This window comes from Homarus americanus, unplaced genomic scaffold (genome assembly GCF_018991925.1).
Source record: "Homarus americanus isolate GMGI-L3 unplaced genomic scaffold, GMGI_Hamer_2.0 scaffold43746, whole genome shotgun sequence".
Lineage (NCBI taxonomy): Eukaryota > Metazoa > Arthropoda > Malacostraca > Decapoda > Nephropidae > Homarus > Homarus americanus.
Window position 1 is genome coordinate 292,501 of NW_024715982.1, and position 17,500 is coordinate 310,000.

The window sequence follows — 17,500 nt, forward strand, 5'->3', positions numbered from 1 at the left end:
GCAGTAGCCAGAATAAAATGGCAAGTGCGTGACACGCGGTGAAAGGGTTAATCGAGATAGGTTTTAAGAAGACACCTGGACGTACATTAATGAAGAGAACACCTGGACACACATTAATTACTCAAGAGGCCACAAAGACGGAAACATTAATCAAGAGAACACCAAAGAAAACTTTAGTCTTAAAAAAAAAGATAAAACACACGAATCAACGCATACTTTCTCTACCTCATAAACGCACTTTACAAATCCACCAACACAATCCTAGAGACAAAGGACAGTAGAAAACGCAACTATGAATCAACGCATGGACGCACGGAACAGCCAATTATAGCCCAGTAAATTGGATCGAGACGCAGCGCACTTATACTGTCTGACCGAGTTAGTTGGTACACAGTGTCGCCTCCCTGCAACCTTTTACTGGAGTGGTCATGAGGGGGTCACTGTGGTGAGACGATATAAACATGAGAGAGAGAGAGAGAGAGAGAGAGAGAGAGAGAGAGAGAGAGATAAAAGAAGTGTGGGTACGTGAGATATACATAGAGATAGTTACAGAAAAAGACAGAGAGAGAGAAAGAGATATATATATATATATATATATATATATATATATATATATATATATATATATATATATATATATATATATATATATATATATATATAGAAAGATACAGGGAGAGAGAGAGAGAGGGGTGGAGAGAAAGCGACAGAGGGAGAAAGCAATAGAAAGACAAACAGAGGGAGGAACGGAGAGAGAGAGAGAAAGACTGAGAGGTATACTGAGGAGAAGAGCAAACGAGAAAAAGAGAGAAAAAGTGAAAGGGGAAAGAGGGGAAAAAAAGAGATACAAACATAGGGACGGAAAGAGAGAAAAGAGAGAGATAAAAGAGATAGAAAGGTAAACAGTGAAAGAAACAGGAACAAAATAATGAGAGAGAGAAGAGAGAAGGAGAGAGATAAATCAGAACAAAATTAAGAATAAAGAAAGAAAGAAAGAAAGAAAGAAAGAAAGAAAATGAAAATAAAAGACTATTCCTTTCTCTTCCGCCCCAAGGGAAGGAAAAAATAACGAGAGACAGAGAGAAGAGAGAAGAATGAAAGGGTACATACAATTCACTTTTAACACTGAGGCGACTTTCCATGGCACTTGATTCTCCATTGTTTACAAGACAAGGGTGGCTTGTAAAGTAAACAATATATCCACATACATCCACACCCCCTTAGAATCCTTCCGTGTACTGCATGTCTGTCTGTCTGTCTGCTTGTCTGTCTGTCCTTTACGATACGATGGTGATCCTCTTGAGATTAGATTCGTCACTTGGTTCTTGATACTCGTTAGATTCGTCACTTGGTTTTTGATACTCGTTAGATTCGTCACCTGGTTCTTGATACTCGGTCGATTCGTCACTTGTTTTTTGTTTACAATAGTGATTCTTTGACACCCATGAGAATCTTTCCCCATTAATGAATCTATTGACGATAATAGAGTGATTCTAGAATATCCAAACCCATTAAGAATCGTCACTTTGATGTGTCTATTAATCACTCTATAATGGGTTAGTCACTTAGTCTTAGATACCCATTAGATCGTCCTAAAACACCCATTAACATCACCCCCTTCACCCCCCCTTTAGAAATAACACCCTGTACTGCATCCATTACATAACACCTGTACTGCATCCATTACATAACACCTGTACTGCATCCATTACATAACACCTGCACTGCATCCATTACATAACACCTGTACTGCATCCATTACATAACACCTGCACTGCATCCATTACATAACACCTGTACTGCATCCATTACATAACACCTGTACTGCATCCATTACATAACACCTGTACTGCATCCATTACATAACACCTGTACTGCATCCATTACATAACACCTGTACTGCATCCATTACATAACACCTGTACTGCATCCATTACATAACACCTGTACTGCATCCATTACATAACACCAAACACTAATTCCGCATGAAGCTAAACCCTTCACTGTTCACTGCAATATGTTTCACTGTGATCTGTATTGGTACCTGAAAATACTGTATTGTGTCTTCTGGTTATGCAATCTGTTGCTTTTTTAGACAATATTTTTATCAGTTGATGGATATTGCACAGAAGCGTACCCTAGTTGGCTATTTCGCAAGATGACGTATACTATTTTGCAACATGGTGTCAGATATTCGACTCCAAGATGTTGCATGGTGAGGTTCAGATGTTACAAGATAGTGTTATATGTTGTTGCAAGGTGCGATATCTCATATTGTAATATGACGTCAGATGTTGCAAGATGACGTCAGATGCTGTTGTAAGATAATGATAGATGTTGCAATATGACGTCAGATGTTGGAAAATGATGTTTAATACCATCAGATGATCAGAAAATGTTGTTTGAAGATAACATCCCATCTTACGATAACACAAAATAACTAAAGAGACACCAACATGATAACTGGTGATAATATACGATAATTTCTACTACTCAGTTCTGGCGGACGTATGAGTCATTTTAACACAACCCATATCTTGACACTCGACTGCCTGTCATCCCTTTAATAGTCATATACCAGGGTCACCACTACCTACCATACCAAGTTCATGACGGTAATGCCAAAGTTAAGGTATCTGTGGGTGTATATAACCGGACAGACAGACAGACAGACAGACAGACAGAGACGCCGAAACAAATTATAATCACACTTGTTGAAATACGTGGGGTTTTTTTGTCTTCCAAATTATCCTCGACTCTCTAGGCTTTGGTGTTAGTAAAGACCAAATGTTGTTGATAGATAGAAAATATTGATGGATGTATTATATAATTAAACCTATGAATTGATTAATAATAATAATAATAATAATAATAATAATAATAATAATAATAATAATAATAATAATAATAATAATAATAATAATAATAATAATAATAATAATAATAAAACATATAATTCAAGAACTAAATAATACAGTCATTAATGAATACATAACTAATGGTCAAAATTATTAGTGATAAATAATAATAAAAAAAAACTATTCGGTTAATAAAAAGAAACAAACCAAATAAACAACATTGAAATAAATAAGGAATATGGAGACAATTAAACAAACAAACAAACAGAAGAACAAGTCACCCCAAAATGACCTTTTGTGAGAACTTCAAAATTTCAGGCCAGAACAACACCTGGGGCCGGGAGTGTCGTGTTACCTGCAAGTTTGAGGTAAAGACCTTTAACCTGAGCCGATGACACAATCATCTTGATTTTTAAAGGTCAAATCCAGGTCAATAATTTCTATTTAGCATTTTATCAAGAACTTGCCATAGAATAAATAATAATATAAAAATTACGAAAAAAAATATATCCATACATGACGTCATCAGAGGTATTCGGAGCAATTAAGTGTGTGTGTGTGTGTGTGTGTGTGTGTGTGTGTGTGTGCGTGTGTGTGTGTGTGTGTGTGCGTGTGTGTGTGTGTGTATAAAACTCTTCATGTCTTGACTTCTGGTGAATGAACTCGACAAAGAACTCAGTAAAGAAATGAAAAAGAGTTAGATTTTTTTGTCTTATGTACCCTTTAAGAGAGAGAGAGAGAGAGAGAGAGAGAGAGAGAGAGAGAGAGAGAGAGAGAGAGAGTCAACATAACATACTTACTCTAAACTATATTTCTGTGAAGATTAAAGTAAGTGAGTGAAAGTAATAGATTTTAATTCAGGATTTATTCAGCCCGAGAGAGTCTATTGTATTTATTGAGCTTTGAAATAAACTTTACAACGTTCAATGATCGACCTGTAATTAGCAGTTTGGTTAGTGTTTGAACGTTTCGGAAATGTTTGGTGAATGTTTGAACGTTTGTGAAATGTTTGGTGAGTGTTTGGACGTTTGGGAAATGTTTGGTGAATGTTTGAACGTTTGGGAAATGTTTGGTGAATGTTTGAACGTTTGGGAAATGTTTGGTGAATGTTTGAACGTTTGAGAAATGCTTGGTGAATGTTTGAACGATTGGGAAATGTTTGGTGAATGTTTGAACGTTTGTGAGGGGTTTATGAAGCCATCACTTAACAGCATTAGCATTTATTGAACGAATGGGAACGTTTAGTGGACATATGAATGATAACTGAGCATTTAATGAGCGTGTACGAATGTTTATCATCTATATAACATTCAGTGAGCATAGTATGATCATTTAAGTAATAATTAAACGATATGTACGAATGCTTATTATTTATATGAGCATTGACTGAACACATAGGGACATTCAGTGAGCATATTATGAGCATTTAAGTGATATAATTGAACGATATGTGAACGTGTTAGTATTTACTGAACGATTAAGAGCATCTGGTGATTGATGGCTCCTCAACAACATAAACAGTTGTTAGTGTGTTACGTGGCCAATTAGGAGGCCCTTTCATGCTCAAAGACATTAGTGATGATTGGCTACTGGCGCCACTTTGACTAGTTAGGTCTCTAGGGTAAACGCCTGGTACTTCCTGCATATACCTGGTATTTTTTATATACACCTGGTACTTCCTGCATATACCTGGTATTTCTTATATACACCTGGTACTTCCTGCATATACCTGGTATTTCTTATATACACCTGGTACTTCCTGCATATACCTGGTACTTCTTATATACACCTGGTACTTCCTGCATATAACTGGTACACAAATATATCAGTCATATCAGAAAGATCGACGACATATTTGAAACAGACCCCAAGAATAAATTATTAACTCAATACAAATCTCAAAAAAAAAAAAATCCCTGACTTGTTAAACATCCATCAGTGAAGTCGGGAAAGGTTTATTTTTTATCAATACACAAGTACCAAACAACAAAATCCCTCACGTGCAAAAAAAAAAACCACAAGTATTTATCAGTCAGATCGAGGGAGGCGGGGCCTGAGCTAATGAAACAATAGCATTAACTAAAATGCGAAAAGACTAAAATAAAAAAAAAATCACCCACTTGTCACCACGTCAGCAATGGCGCTAAATAATTAATTCGGTGATTTAACAAATATGTCAGTCTGTTTGTTTGGCATTCAGTGATTTAACAATTGTGTCGATATGCGCTCGTTTGACATCCAGGGGCATTTAAAACACATCTGAATAAATGTTACAACTAAAACGAGTAGTATTGTGTTTGTTTGTTTTGTATTCCACCTAAAACGAGTAGTAATGTGTTTGTTTGTTTTGTATTCCAACTAAAACGAGTAGTAACGTGTTTGTTTGTTTTGTATTCCAACTAAAACGAGTAGTAATGTGTTTGTTTGTTTTGTATTCCAACTAAAACGAGTAGTAATGTGTTTGTTTGTTTTGTATTCCACCTAAAACGAGTAGTAATGTATTTGTTTGTTTTGTATTCCACCTAAAACGAGTAGTAATGTGTTTGTTTGTTTTGTATTCCACCTAAAACGAGTAGTAATGTGTTTGTTTGTTTTGTATTCCAACTAAAACGAGTATTAACGTGTTTGTTTGTTTTGTATTCCACCTAAAACGAGTAGTATTGTGTTTGTTTGTTTTGTATTCCACCTAAAACGAGTAGTATTGTGTTTGTTTGTTTTGTATTCCAACTAAAACGAGTAGTATTGTGTTTGTTTGTTTTGTATTCCAACTAAAACGAGTAGTAACGTGTTTGTTTGTTTTGTATTCCACCTAGAACGGGTAGTTATGTGTTTGTTTGTTTTGTATTCCAACTAAAACGAGTAGTAACGTGTTTGTTTGTTTTGTATTCCACCTAGAACGGGTAGTAATGTGTTTGTTTGTTTTGTATTCCAACTAAAAATAGTAGTAATGTGTTTGTTTGTTTTGTATTCCACCTAAAACGAGTAGTAATGTATTTGTTTGTTTTGTATTCCACCTAAAACGAGTAGTAATGTATTTGTTTGTTTTGTATTCCACCTAAAACGAGTAGTAATGTATTTGTTTGTTTTGTATTCCACCTAAAACGAGTAGTAACGTGTTTGTTTGTTTTGTATTCCAACTCTTTGTCTACTCTGTCTGTGTGTTTGTATATCTACTATATTTTTTATGAGTTTTTGTCGATGTTATGTCGATTAGCGTCCGGGTGTCTTAAGGTGAAATAAGCAGGGGTGCCTAATCTTCATGTGATCCAAAAATATGTAAAATTATGCAAACTGAATATAGTTATTCATTAAACGGATATTAAATTTTACAATTATTGAGCCAATAAATCCGGAATGGTTCAGCGATTTCAGATTTTAAATACAAAGTGAAATTTCATGCAACGAATGACCATTACAATTGTGTATTAAATAACGCGCGTATGTATGTATGTATGTATGAATGTATGTATGTATGCATGAATGTATGTATGTATGCATGCATGTATGTATGTATGTATATATGTATTTATGTATGTATCCTACTGACCTAACGAATAAGCTCCTCCCATTTCTGTCAGTCCCTAGCAACCGTGATAGTTCAAACAATCAGATTGGTTGCTAGGGTGGTGTTTGTTTGTCCGAGTGAAGCTGGTCGGTAAACAACAGTAGTCACAGCGCGAAAATTAGACACCTCTAACACTAACCTAACCTAACACCATCCCTAGGTAGCGTTAGGGTGTGTAATCTTCAGGTGATATAAGCTGGGGTGTCTAATATTCAGGTGATCATAATTTTTCGATTCATAAATATTCATGGCAAAATAATGACCCAAAATATTATACATAAATTACGCTGTATACACTCAATACATATGTAAGAATATCACATACATAATACATAAAAATAGACATATTCGTAAAAAATCTCATTAACTATGTATGAAGAAATAAGGTGATTATCTCTTTAACCATGACGATATGTGTGTGTGTGTGTGTGTGTGTGTGTGTGAGTATTACGTCTACAACTGAGCTTGTGTGTACATATATATACCGGTGTAGTTGTGTGTACGTGAGAGAATGTGTTCATACCTCTATGTCTGTGTACGTATTTATTTATGTGAAAGTATGTGTACATTTTCGAACACATAAATATATAGATGTTTCATGTAAGTGTTTGCATGATGTGTAAGTACAAAATTTTATGTATATGTGTGTGTGTGAGTGTCTTTTGTGTGTGCGTCCCAATAATTGTGTATGTGAGCAGGAATGTGCGGGTATATGTGAGTGCATATGTCTGTCTGTAAAAAAAAAAAAAAATAAACAGATTTTTACATCATTTACCTGTTCAATCACGAGCATCACACCTGGCCATATCCATCACCTTACCTGGAAAATGAGACACAGGTGAGATTAACACTTACTGACGCTTCTGGGAGACACGATGAGACAGACACAGGTACGTAAATATACACACATCGACATAATATACAAGTTTGAGATATGTCTGTCTCTCTCTCAATCTCCCTACTTCTCTCTCTCTTTCTCTCAACCTCCCTCCTTCTCCTTCTCTCAACAGCTGGGCGAACTGAGAATAAACCGGCAGTGAACCAACGACCCGAAGGATATAACACGACCTGTATTCACTCAGCCGTCGCCGCCTCACTCCTTTTAAGAAATAATGAGGCGTAAATCCAGACGACCTTTGACCACCACAAAGTCATACGATACTTGTACCATTCATGTACGACGGCGATACGTGAGACAGTAAACAGAGGTAGTAGTGTTCAAGCCGGTACAGAGGAGGAATGCTTGTGGTGGTTCAGAGGCCTGCTTGTTTTTGTGATTGCTGTCTTTGCCAATTGGTCATTACCTGGTTGACTACGCTGAGAGAAAGAGAGAGAGAGAAACAGACAGACAGACAGACACAGACAGAGGGAGAAAGGGAGAATATCATTTAGTCTAGTACAAACGAGTTCCTTACGCCTCCCTTACAATTCACCATCCTATCAACTGTACGTAATTGGGGAAATTTATAAACAGATCCATACAGGTGTAATCAGGTGAGAGAGGGTGATTATCTGCCTAACTAAATATTTAAAACATTAATAACTTCATGGTTGTAACTTAGTATCTCCCTGTCTCACAATAATAATAATAATAATAATAATAATAATAATAATAATAATAATAATAATAATAATAATAGCAATAATAATAATAATAATAATAATAATAATGACAATAATAATAATAATAATAATAATAATAATAATAATAATAATAATAATAATATATCGTCGTATTTATTAACCTTAAGAGAATAATTGTTTAAAATTGCCTCATTTAAAAGGATATCATTTAAATGAATTTGTCCCCGCGGTCCTAGATGTGTGTGTGTGCGTGTGTGGGGAGGGATGAGAGGATGAAGAGGAGGAGAGGAAGAGGGGAGGAGAAGGGAAAGGAAGAAGAGAGAGGAGAGGAAGAGGGAAGATGAAGAGGAGAGGAGGACGGAGAGGGCAGGTACAACGGCAGGTAACGGTCATCAACTCGAGAATTTACCTGTCCTTTGAAGATGTCATTTCCGAGGCCAAATCCGACGCTTTTCTTCATCACTAAAACACTAATACACACTAATAAACATATGTCAATATATATAGCCGCCGTAGAATGTTTATAAGTCGATATAAACACTCATATAACACTTTAAATCACTATAACAACAAAACACGTCAACGTCTCATGAGGTGACACGAGAGACTGATTTAAAAAGGTGTAAGGTGCATTTAAATCTCGGTCATCAGTCAATCAACCAATTACCGCGGAGAACGTAGCCACATCAGCCAATCACCGTTTTAGGTACAAACTCACCCAATCACGTTCGTCATCAACACGAGTCGAAATGTGAGCACCTGGGTTATCTGTGAAATGTGATTTAAATTTTAGCGATAGAATTACATAAAAATTAATAAAAAATACTTAATGATTCAACTTTATCATTGTACGGGGTTATGTTGCTATTTATTAAAGACTTAACACAAAAACATGAATGTATAATATTTCCTTACTTATTAAGAACATAAGAACATAAGAATGGAGGAAACTGCAGAGGGGCCTATTGGCCCATACTGGGCAGTCCCGTTTACACCCAACCCCTATTGCTCATATAAGCATCCAACCTATGCTTGAAGCTATTCAGCGTATTCGAGTTAATGATGATATTTGGTAACTTGTTCCATTCATCCACTACTCTGTTTCCAAACCAGTGTTTACCTATTTCACGCCTAAATCTAAATTTGTCTAATTTAAAACCATTGTTACGAGTTCGCTCCTGGTTGGATAATTTGAGTACCTTTGTAATGTCCCCTTTGTTTAGCCCTGCCTTCCACTTATACACCTCTATCAGGTCGCCCCTCGCTCTACGTCTCTCAAGGGAGTGCAAATTAAGATGCTTTAACCTGTCTCTATACTCAAGGTTCCTAATGCCCGGGATTAGTCTTGTCATTCTCCTCTGAATTCTTTCCATGGATTCTATATCCATTCTGTAATACGGTGACCAGAACTGAACTGCGTAATCCAGGTGTGGTCTCACAAGAGCAAGATACAGTTTTAGGATGACCTCCCTAGTCTTGTAACTGACACTCCTTTGTATGAACCCAAGTACTTTATTAGCCTTGTTACGAGCAAAAACACATTGTTTACTTGGCTTAAGGTTCCTACTTATCATCACTCCTAAATCTCTCTCGCAGTCGGATCTCTCTATGGCATCGTTGTTCATCTGGTATCTGGTTTCCCTGTTTACATCTCCTATACTGAGTACTTTACATTTGTCGACGTTGAATTTCATCGGCCATTTTTCAGACCATTCGAAAAATTTGTTTAGATCTTCCTGTAGTTTTGCTGAGTCCTCGTCAGATTTGATAACACGTCCTATTTTAGTGTCATCAGCAAATTTACTTATGTTGCTGTCTATGCCGATATCTATGTTGTTTATGTATATAATAAACAATAATGGTCCAAGTACTGAGCCTTGGGGAACTCCACTTGTGAGGTTGCTCCAATGGGACTTAGTGCCGTTAATGCTCACTCGCTGTTTCCTGTCCTGTAACCACGCCCTAATCCATTTAAGGATGTCACCTTTGATGCCATGAGCTTCTACCTTTCTAATTAGTCTTTCGTGGGGACTCTGTCGAAGGCTTTATAAAGTCGAGATATACCACATCATAATTGTGCCCCTCGTCCACCTATTCGAAAACTGATGAAAAGAATGTTAATAGATTAGTTAGGAATCATTGATCAATCTGTGCTTCTCCAGGTGATTTCGAATAGAGTTTGAAATGATTGCTTCCAGTAATTTGCCTACTATTGATGTTAGACTGATTGGGCGGTAGTAGAGGATAGTGATCTATCCCCTTCTTGAAAATCGGTATTACATTCGCTATCCTCCAGGATTCTGGTACTACACCTGTTTTTAAGGACATGTTAAACAACTTTGCTAAGGGCATACTAAGCTCTTCCTTACATTCCTTTAATACTCTGGCAAATATCTCATCGGGACCAGGTGACTTATTAGGCTTTAATTTGTCTATTTGCTTACTAACATCGTTACTAGTCACTAGTATCTCACTTAATTTGTTTTCTTCACTATCTCTGAACAGAGTCGGTGCCTCGGGTATCATGTTTAAATTTTCGGTGGTGAAAACTGTTGAAAAATATTTATTCAAATTATTGCTCATTTCTCCGTCGTTATCAGTGAGCTCGCCGGAGTCTGACCGTATTGGTCCAATCTTTTCTCGTGTTTTAGTTTGATACATTTGGTAGAATCCTTTGGGGTTTGTCTTCGCCTCCCTTGCTATCCTTACCTCATTATTCCTCTTTGCTTTCCTTATCTCGGTTTTAACCCTACTCGCCAATACCCTATAAGTATTAATAAGAGACGAACTATTCCACGAAATTTTAAACTGGCAAAATATGTCGTAAGAAGATACACAGGTGTAAAATATTAATTAATTACCCTCAAGCAACCTGCTTTATTGTATGTCAGTGTTTGTGTACGTATATAACCGATTTGTACATGTGTGTGTGTGTGTGTGTGTGTGTTTTATCATGAAAGACTAACGGTAACCCAATATATATCTTTCTGACCTGACTGATGGACGCACTTCGTTTGAGGGATAAGTTGTTTACCCTTGTTGTTTACTCTTATTGTTTATCTTTGTTTGTTTATCATTGTTTTTTTTACTCTTGTTGTTGTTTATCCAGTTTTTTACTCTTGTTGTTTTGGTGTTTACTCTTATTGTTTAACCTTGCTTATCATCGTTGTTGTTTACTTTGTTGCTTACCGTTGTTTACCCGTTGCTATTTACTCTTGTTACCATTGTTGTTTATCCTTGTTTATCATTGTTATTTACGTTTATTGTTTACCCTTGTTTATCATTGTTGTTGATTACCCTTGCTTTTCCATGTTTTGTTTACCCTTGTTGTTTACCCTTGCTGTTTACTTTTGTTTATCATTGTTGTTATTTATTCTTGTTTATCCTTGTTGTTTACCCTTGTTTATCACTGTTATTGTTTACCCTTGTTGTTTACCCTTGTTATTTACCCGTGTTTATCATTGATATTTACTCTTGTTGTTTACTCTTGGTGTTTTACTTGTTTACCCTTATTTTTTGTTTACTCTTGTTGCTTACCCTTATTTTTTGTTTACTCTTGTTGCTTACCCTTATTTTTTGTTTACTCTTGTTGTTTACCCTTATTTTTTGTTTACCCTTGTTGTTTACTCTTGTTGTTTACTCTTGTTGTTTACCTTAATTGTTTACTCTTGTTGCATTTTACCCTTATTTGTTTACTCTTGTTGTTTACCCACCCTTGATGTTTTACTCTTGTTGTTTTACTCTTGTTGTTTACCCTTATTTTTTGTTTACCCTTGTTGTTTACTCTTGTTGTTTACTCTTGTTGTTTACCCTTGTTCACTCCAATCTAAAATCACTAATCTAAATATACATTATAATTATATCAACAAATCACTGACAAAAATTTTTATATTTAATCATATCTAAAAAAAAAAAAATTAAACGTATTTTATTAACAGGCAAAAAAAAAATGTTTCCTCACTGGCACAAACACGTCACCGTCAACATGAGAACTCTGGTACACGGGTTCGACGTTCTCTCTGGTATATACTAAAATATTAACAAAAAATAATTAAATTCTACCGATTGACCTAACCTAAACTAACCAAAACATAACCTAACCTACTTTAAGTTACACGACAAAGATGGATTCTCTAACATTCCTACCGTAAACTTTTCTCGTAAGTACAAATGTGAGGATATAAATAAAGTGAAGTACTAATATAAAGTACAAAATGGCGGCTAAGCTGTACCTGAGACTGTACCTAAGTTAGATATGTTCTTTTAACCAAACCTAACCATAGCTAAATACTTTCTTTTAACACCAATTACGGGACAAAAATAAAGGTAGAGAATTATTACTTTTTGTCAATTAGGACGAGGCTCTTTAGAACAGGGGTCCATTAGAACAAGGGCCCATTAGAACAAGGGCCCATTATAACAGGGGTCCATTAGAACAGGGAACCAATTATATCAGGGGCCCATTATATCAGGGGGCCATTATAACAAGGACCCATTAGAACAAGGGCCCATTCAAACCAACAAACTAGGGTGTGAAAACTTACCGCCCAGAACCAAATAAGAAAATCGTCCCCCGCCCTTGCTCACCCAACCCACCCCACCCACCTCTCCCACCCCACCCACCCCACCCACCTCTCCCACCCCACCCACCCCACCCACCCCACCTTCTCCGCCTTAACCACCATCCTACACCACAATGACCTCCTCTGTTCAGGATAATGACGCTTTATCCCTTACTGTCAGTAGCCTGGTTGGGGCGTTTATCTACTTTAAAGCCTTTGTGCTTGTCGGTGTTAGGTTAGGTTAGGTTAGGTTAGGTTAGGTGAATGTTATTGTTGTTGTGACGTGTTGAGACTAAGTTTGTTTTTGTATTATCGTTGTTTTTTGGGGGGTTTTTATTGTTGTTTTCATTGTCTTTGTTATAGTTAATTGTCGTTGTTAGTGAGTGTCATTGTTGTTCCTGGTGAGATTCTTAACTAGATACGTTCATCTCTCTCTCTCTCTCTCTCTCTCTCTCTCTCTCTCTCTCTCTCTTTATATTATTATATATATATATATATATATATATATATATATATATATATATATATATATATATATATATATATATATATATATATATATATATATATATATATATATATGACTCGGACAATAAAACGCATCTACAGTATTACAGGTATTTGCACTGTACCTGTACCTGTAATATACGGCTAATCACCGGTACCTCTAACTCACCTGTACCACCAAAACATTAACAATAAATATTATTCAACGTCTTTTTACATGTTTGAATAGCACCTACCCCCCATCACTATCACAACCTGTCATCATCATTATCACCACCATTCCCTCCACCATCGTCATTATCACCACCATTCCCTCCACCATCATCATTATCACCACCATTCCCTCCACCATCATCATTATCACCACCATTCCCTCCACCATCATCATTATCACCACCATTCCCTCCACCATCATCATTATCACCACCATTCCCTCCACCATCAGCACTACCACCACCACCTATCTAGTTTGATGAAAATCCATAGACAGACAGACAGACAAACAGACAGACAGACAGACAGACAGACAGACAGACAGACAGGACTGACAACAATACCCTGCCGTAATTTTTATCTCACTTAAACAGAACAAAATCAACAATACATTAAAAAAAATTAAGTAAAAAGTCTTCTCAAACAATTAGGGAAAAAAATTAATTACTTTTTTGACACCTGGAAGTAATTGACGTGTTAAAAAAAAGAAAAAATACAATACTGTTTTATATTTTATTGAAAATGTAAATAAACTTTGAATTATTATTTTATCTCATATATCAACACTTCGAAAGTAATTATCAAAAAATAATTATTATTTATGTTCTCAAATCATTAGAAACAATTAATATCTCCTCTAGTACAGGTAACGTAATTAACCTTTGTGAATTAATTAATATATTCTTAAATTCTGACTTTAGACTTTAATTAAAAAACACTAAAATACTGTATAGCAAGGTTAGTTTAGGTTAGGTTAGGGCTAATAGTTATCACCTTAAATACTAGGGAAATATATTCAAGGAGTTATGTATCACTGACAGGTTTAAATACCTGTCTGGGGAAAAAAATAGCTTCTGTTGGGGAATAAATCTCTGGGGCAATATTTTTCCACATTTATTCCAGATTTATAACCCTAGCGTCCCCGCCTGTGTGTGTGTGTGTGTGTGTGTGTGTGTGTGTGTGTGTGTGTGTGTGTGTGTGTGTGTGTGTGTGTGTGTGTGTGTGTGTGTTCATTCGTTTGGATATGTATGTATGTATGTATGTATGTTTGTGTTTGTGTGTGTTCATTTTTTTAAATATATTTGTATATGTGTAGGTGTATCTGTGTGTGTAAAAACAATACAGAAACTCACCCTTGAGCAGTGAAGCTTAAACCGCAGTATACTATAGCCGCACCGCTTCTTAATACCTTATATAAAGGCTATATACATTTTTGAACTAATATATAACAATAACTCAAGCTATATCACCTCGAGGCTTATGAAAGTTTCAAAAGAAGGAAGTCTAAGAAAGATTTATTGGTTATCTTACGGAGAAAATTGCTGCCATCTTGATAATATTGATAAGATAGCCTGAAAATATTTGGGGTGTAAGATCGTCATAAGCTGGTGGGTGGGTGGGTGGGTGGGTGGGTGGGAGGTTGGGTGGGTTGACATTATTTTCTCACAGTATATAGATAATGATTTAAATAACATGAAGACTTCGCTGTCACTTTTTTCTATCTCTTTCTTTCTTTCTTTCCCTTTATCTATCTATCTATCTATCTATCTATCTATCTCCATTAACGCATCTATCGAACTCTCCATCCTCTCTCTCTCTCTCTCTCTGTGTGACTGATGCCTCACTATCACTGAGCATTTATTCAGTTATTGGCTCGAATCGTGATGGTTGGGCGTGATTGTGCCTGACACCCGTTGTTTACCCATTAGTCATTGTTTACCCATTAGTCGGGGTCATTTAGAGTCAGATGAGGTCATTAACTCGGTGGTTAATAGTGATTTGTAATGGTATATAACAAAAGACGGAGGTAATGGTAGGGAATGGTTAAAAATAATAATGTTTTTTAATGGTCTCAGGGCCATAGTAACCTCAGGGCCATAGTAACCTCAGGGCCATAGTAACCTCAGGGCCATAGTAAACTCAGGGCCCCAGTAGGCACAGCGCCACAGCAGCCTCATGGCCACAGCAGCCTCATGGCCACAGCAGTCTTAGGGCAACAGCAGTCTCATGGCCACAGCAGTCTCAGGGCCACAGCAGTCTCATGGCCACAGCAACCTCAGGGTGTGTAGCCTCCGAATATGAATGCATAACTAAACTAAGTTGTTTGTGTTTAATAATCCATCGTCAACAGCTGCCCCCGAGTAGTGTGTGTGTGTGTGTGTGTGTGTGTGTGTGTGTGTCTGTGTGTGTGTGCGTGTGTGTGTGTGTGTGTGTGTCTGTGTGTGTGTGCGTGTGTGTGCAACAACGGAGATAATCCCGGTTTGAAATCAGGTCAGTATACCGTAGTCGATAATTGACATTTCAACTAATACTGTAATTGCCAACGTGAAAAAAAGAAAGAAAAATACCACCCCACACACACACCCACACCCACACCTGCACACACACACCCACACCACCCTACACACCCACACCCCACACTAACCCCTTCTCCCACCCCCCACCACCACACCCAGATAGCTTTCGTTACCACTTACAGAAAACAATCAGAATGAGACAAGAAAGCTTACCCTCTTGACTTCTCGACTTGAGGACAGAATGTGTGTGGCGTGAGGTAAGTTTGGAATGCTGAAAGGCTATTTCGTGTGGGTCCACCTGGGAAGGATTGGGTGTTCAACTAACTTACAATTTTATCCATGTAAACCTCACCTTGATTTTGTTGTTATTGTTATTTGTTTGTTGCTGTTGTTGTGGTGGTTTGTTATTGTTGTTGTTGTTATTACCTTAAAGTATATCATTATGCAATATACTTCCCTTAAATATAGCATTATAAAATATATTCCCTCTAAATATACTATACCATTTGATAGTATCCATATATTTCACTATTAAGTATATCGTAAACTCTTATCGTAAACTTTTGAAAACAATTTGAAAAAGAGACTCGGAAAGTTTGTCCACTGGGGCAGTTATTCCACAATAGAAGAAGGTTATTGAAATATTCTATCTGTCTGTCTGTCTGTCTTTCTCTCTGTCTGTCTGTCTGTCTGTCTCTCTGTCTGTCTGTCTGTCTGTTGTTCTTTCTCCCCTTATCTTCCTCTCTGTCTCTCTTTGTCGGTATTGATCGGTCTGTGTGTCTGTCTCTGTCTGTCTGTCTGTCTGCACGGTCACGCATGGTATTCTAATTCCCCTAAATCAGCAAAGGCTTCAGTACAGCGCTTCCTCTCTGATCATTGCAGAGTAAACCTTGCAACTCGAGGCTTCACTTCCTCTCGAGGCTTCACTTCCTCTCAAGGCTTCACTTCATCTCGAGGCTACACTTCATCTCGGGGCTACACTTCATCTCGGGGCTTCACTTCATCTCGGGGCGTCACTTCATCTCGGGGCTTCTCTTCATCTCGAGGCTTCATTTCATCTCGAGGCTTCACTTCATCTCGAGGCTACACTTCATCTCGAGGCTTCACTTCATCTCGAGGCTACACTTCATCTCGAGGCTTCACTTCATCTCGAGGCTTCACTTCCCTTACATCTTACGTTTATTGAATCAAGAACTTTCCTATGTTTAATTTTCTTGTTATTTTCACCTGTAGGTTTAACAACACTAATTAATTAATTTCTACACACCTGTTAATTAGTCTCATGTTTTACCTTATTTCATCTCATGTTATCGTCCTCCTACAGCTGTTATTGTTATTTCATCCACTTGAGGTTTAACGCTAATCACCAATCCTCGTTCACCGTAGTTCATTCACCACTAATCATCACCAATCACGGTTGTTATTGTATGTGAGGTGCTTTAACTACCGTAGTTTAAGGTATGGTCATTTGTATCTTTTTATGTGATTGATATTGTATGATAGTCTGAAGAAATCTTGTGGTTTTATTGGACTATTTTGTTGTTATCTTCCAATCACTTCTCATTTACTGTCAATCACCTCCCAGTCACGTTGAATCACCAAGCAATCACCTCTCAGTCATTACCAATCGCCCACCGGCCCCTGTAATCCTCTCTCTCTCTCTCTGTCTCTCAGCAACACCCCGACCTCGAGCCAGTAACAGAGGCACTTGGCTGACTGGAGAGGACCACTAGACCAGCATTTCAAGAACAAGGGTTCGATATCAGGTCGAAACCAAGCCCCCATGGACACGACAAGAGCTTGGTAAACACACACGCCACGCGATCTGGGTTTGAGTCTGTATGTACGTTTGTGATATGATGGAATTGTGTGTGTGTGTGTGTGTGTGTGTGTGTGTATGTGTGTGTGTGTGTG

The 17,500-nt window shown here is 37.1% G+C and overlaps 1 protein-coding gene across 1 annotated transcript in view; it reads right to left on the minus strand.

Moving 5' to 3' along the window:
- Positions 1-17,500, minus strand: part of LOC121858004 (growth hormone secretagogue receptor type 1-like) — a 179,201-nt gene that overhangs the window by 143,806 nt on the left and 17,895 nt on the right. Inside the window, exon 4 of the mRNA XM_042354236.1 lies at positions 7,199-7,243. The gene's annotated coding sequence lies outside the window, so the exon portion shown is untranslated. The remainder of the gene's footprint in view (positions 1-7,198; positions 7,244-17,500) is intronic.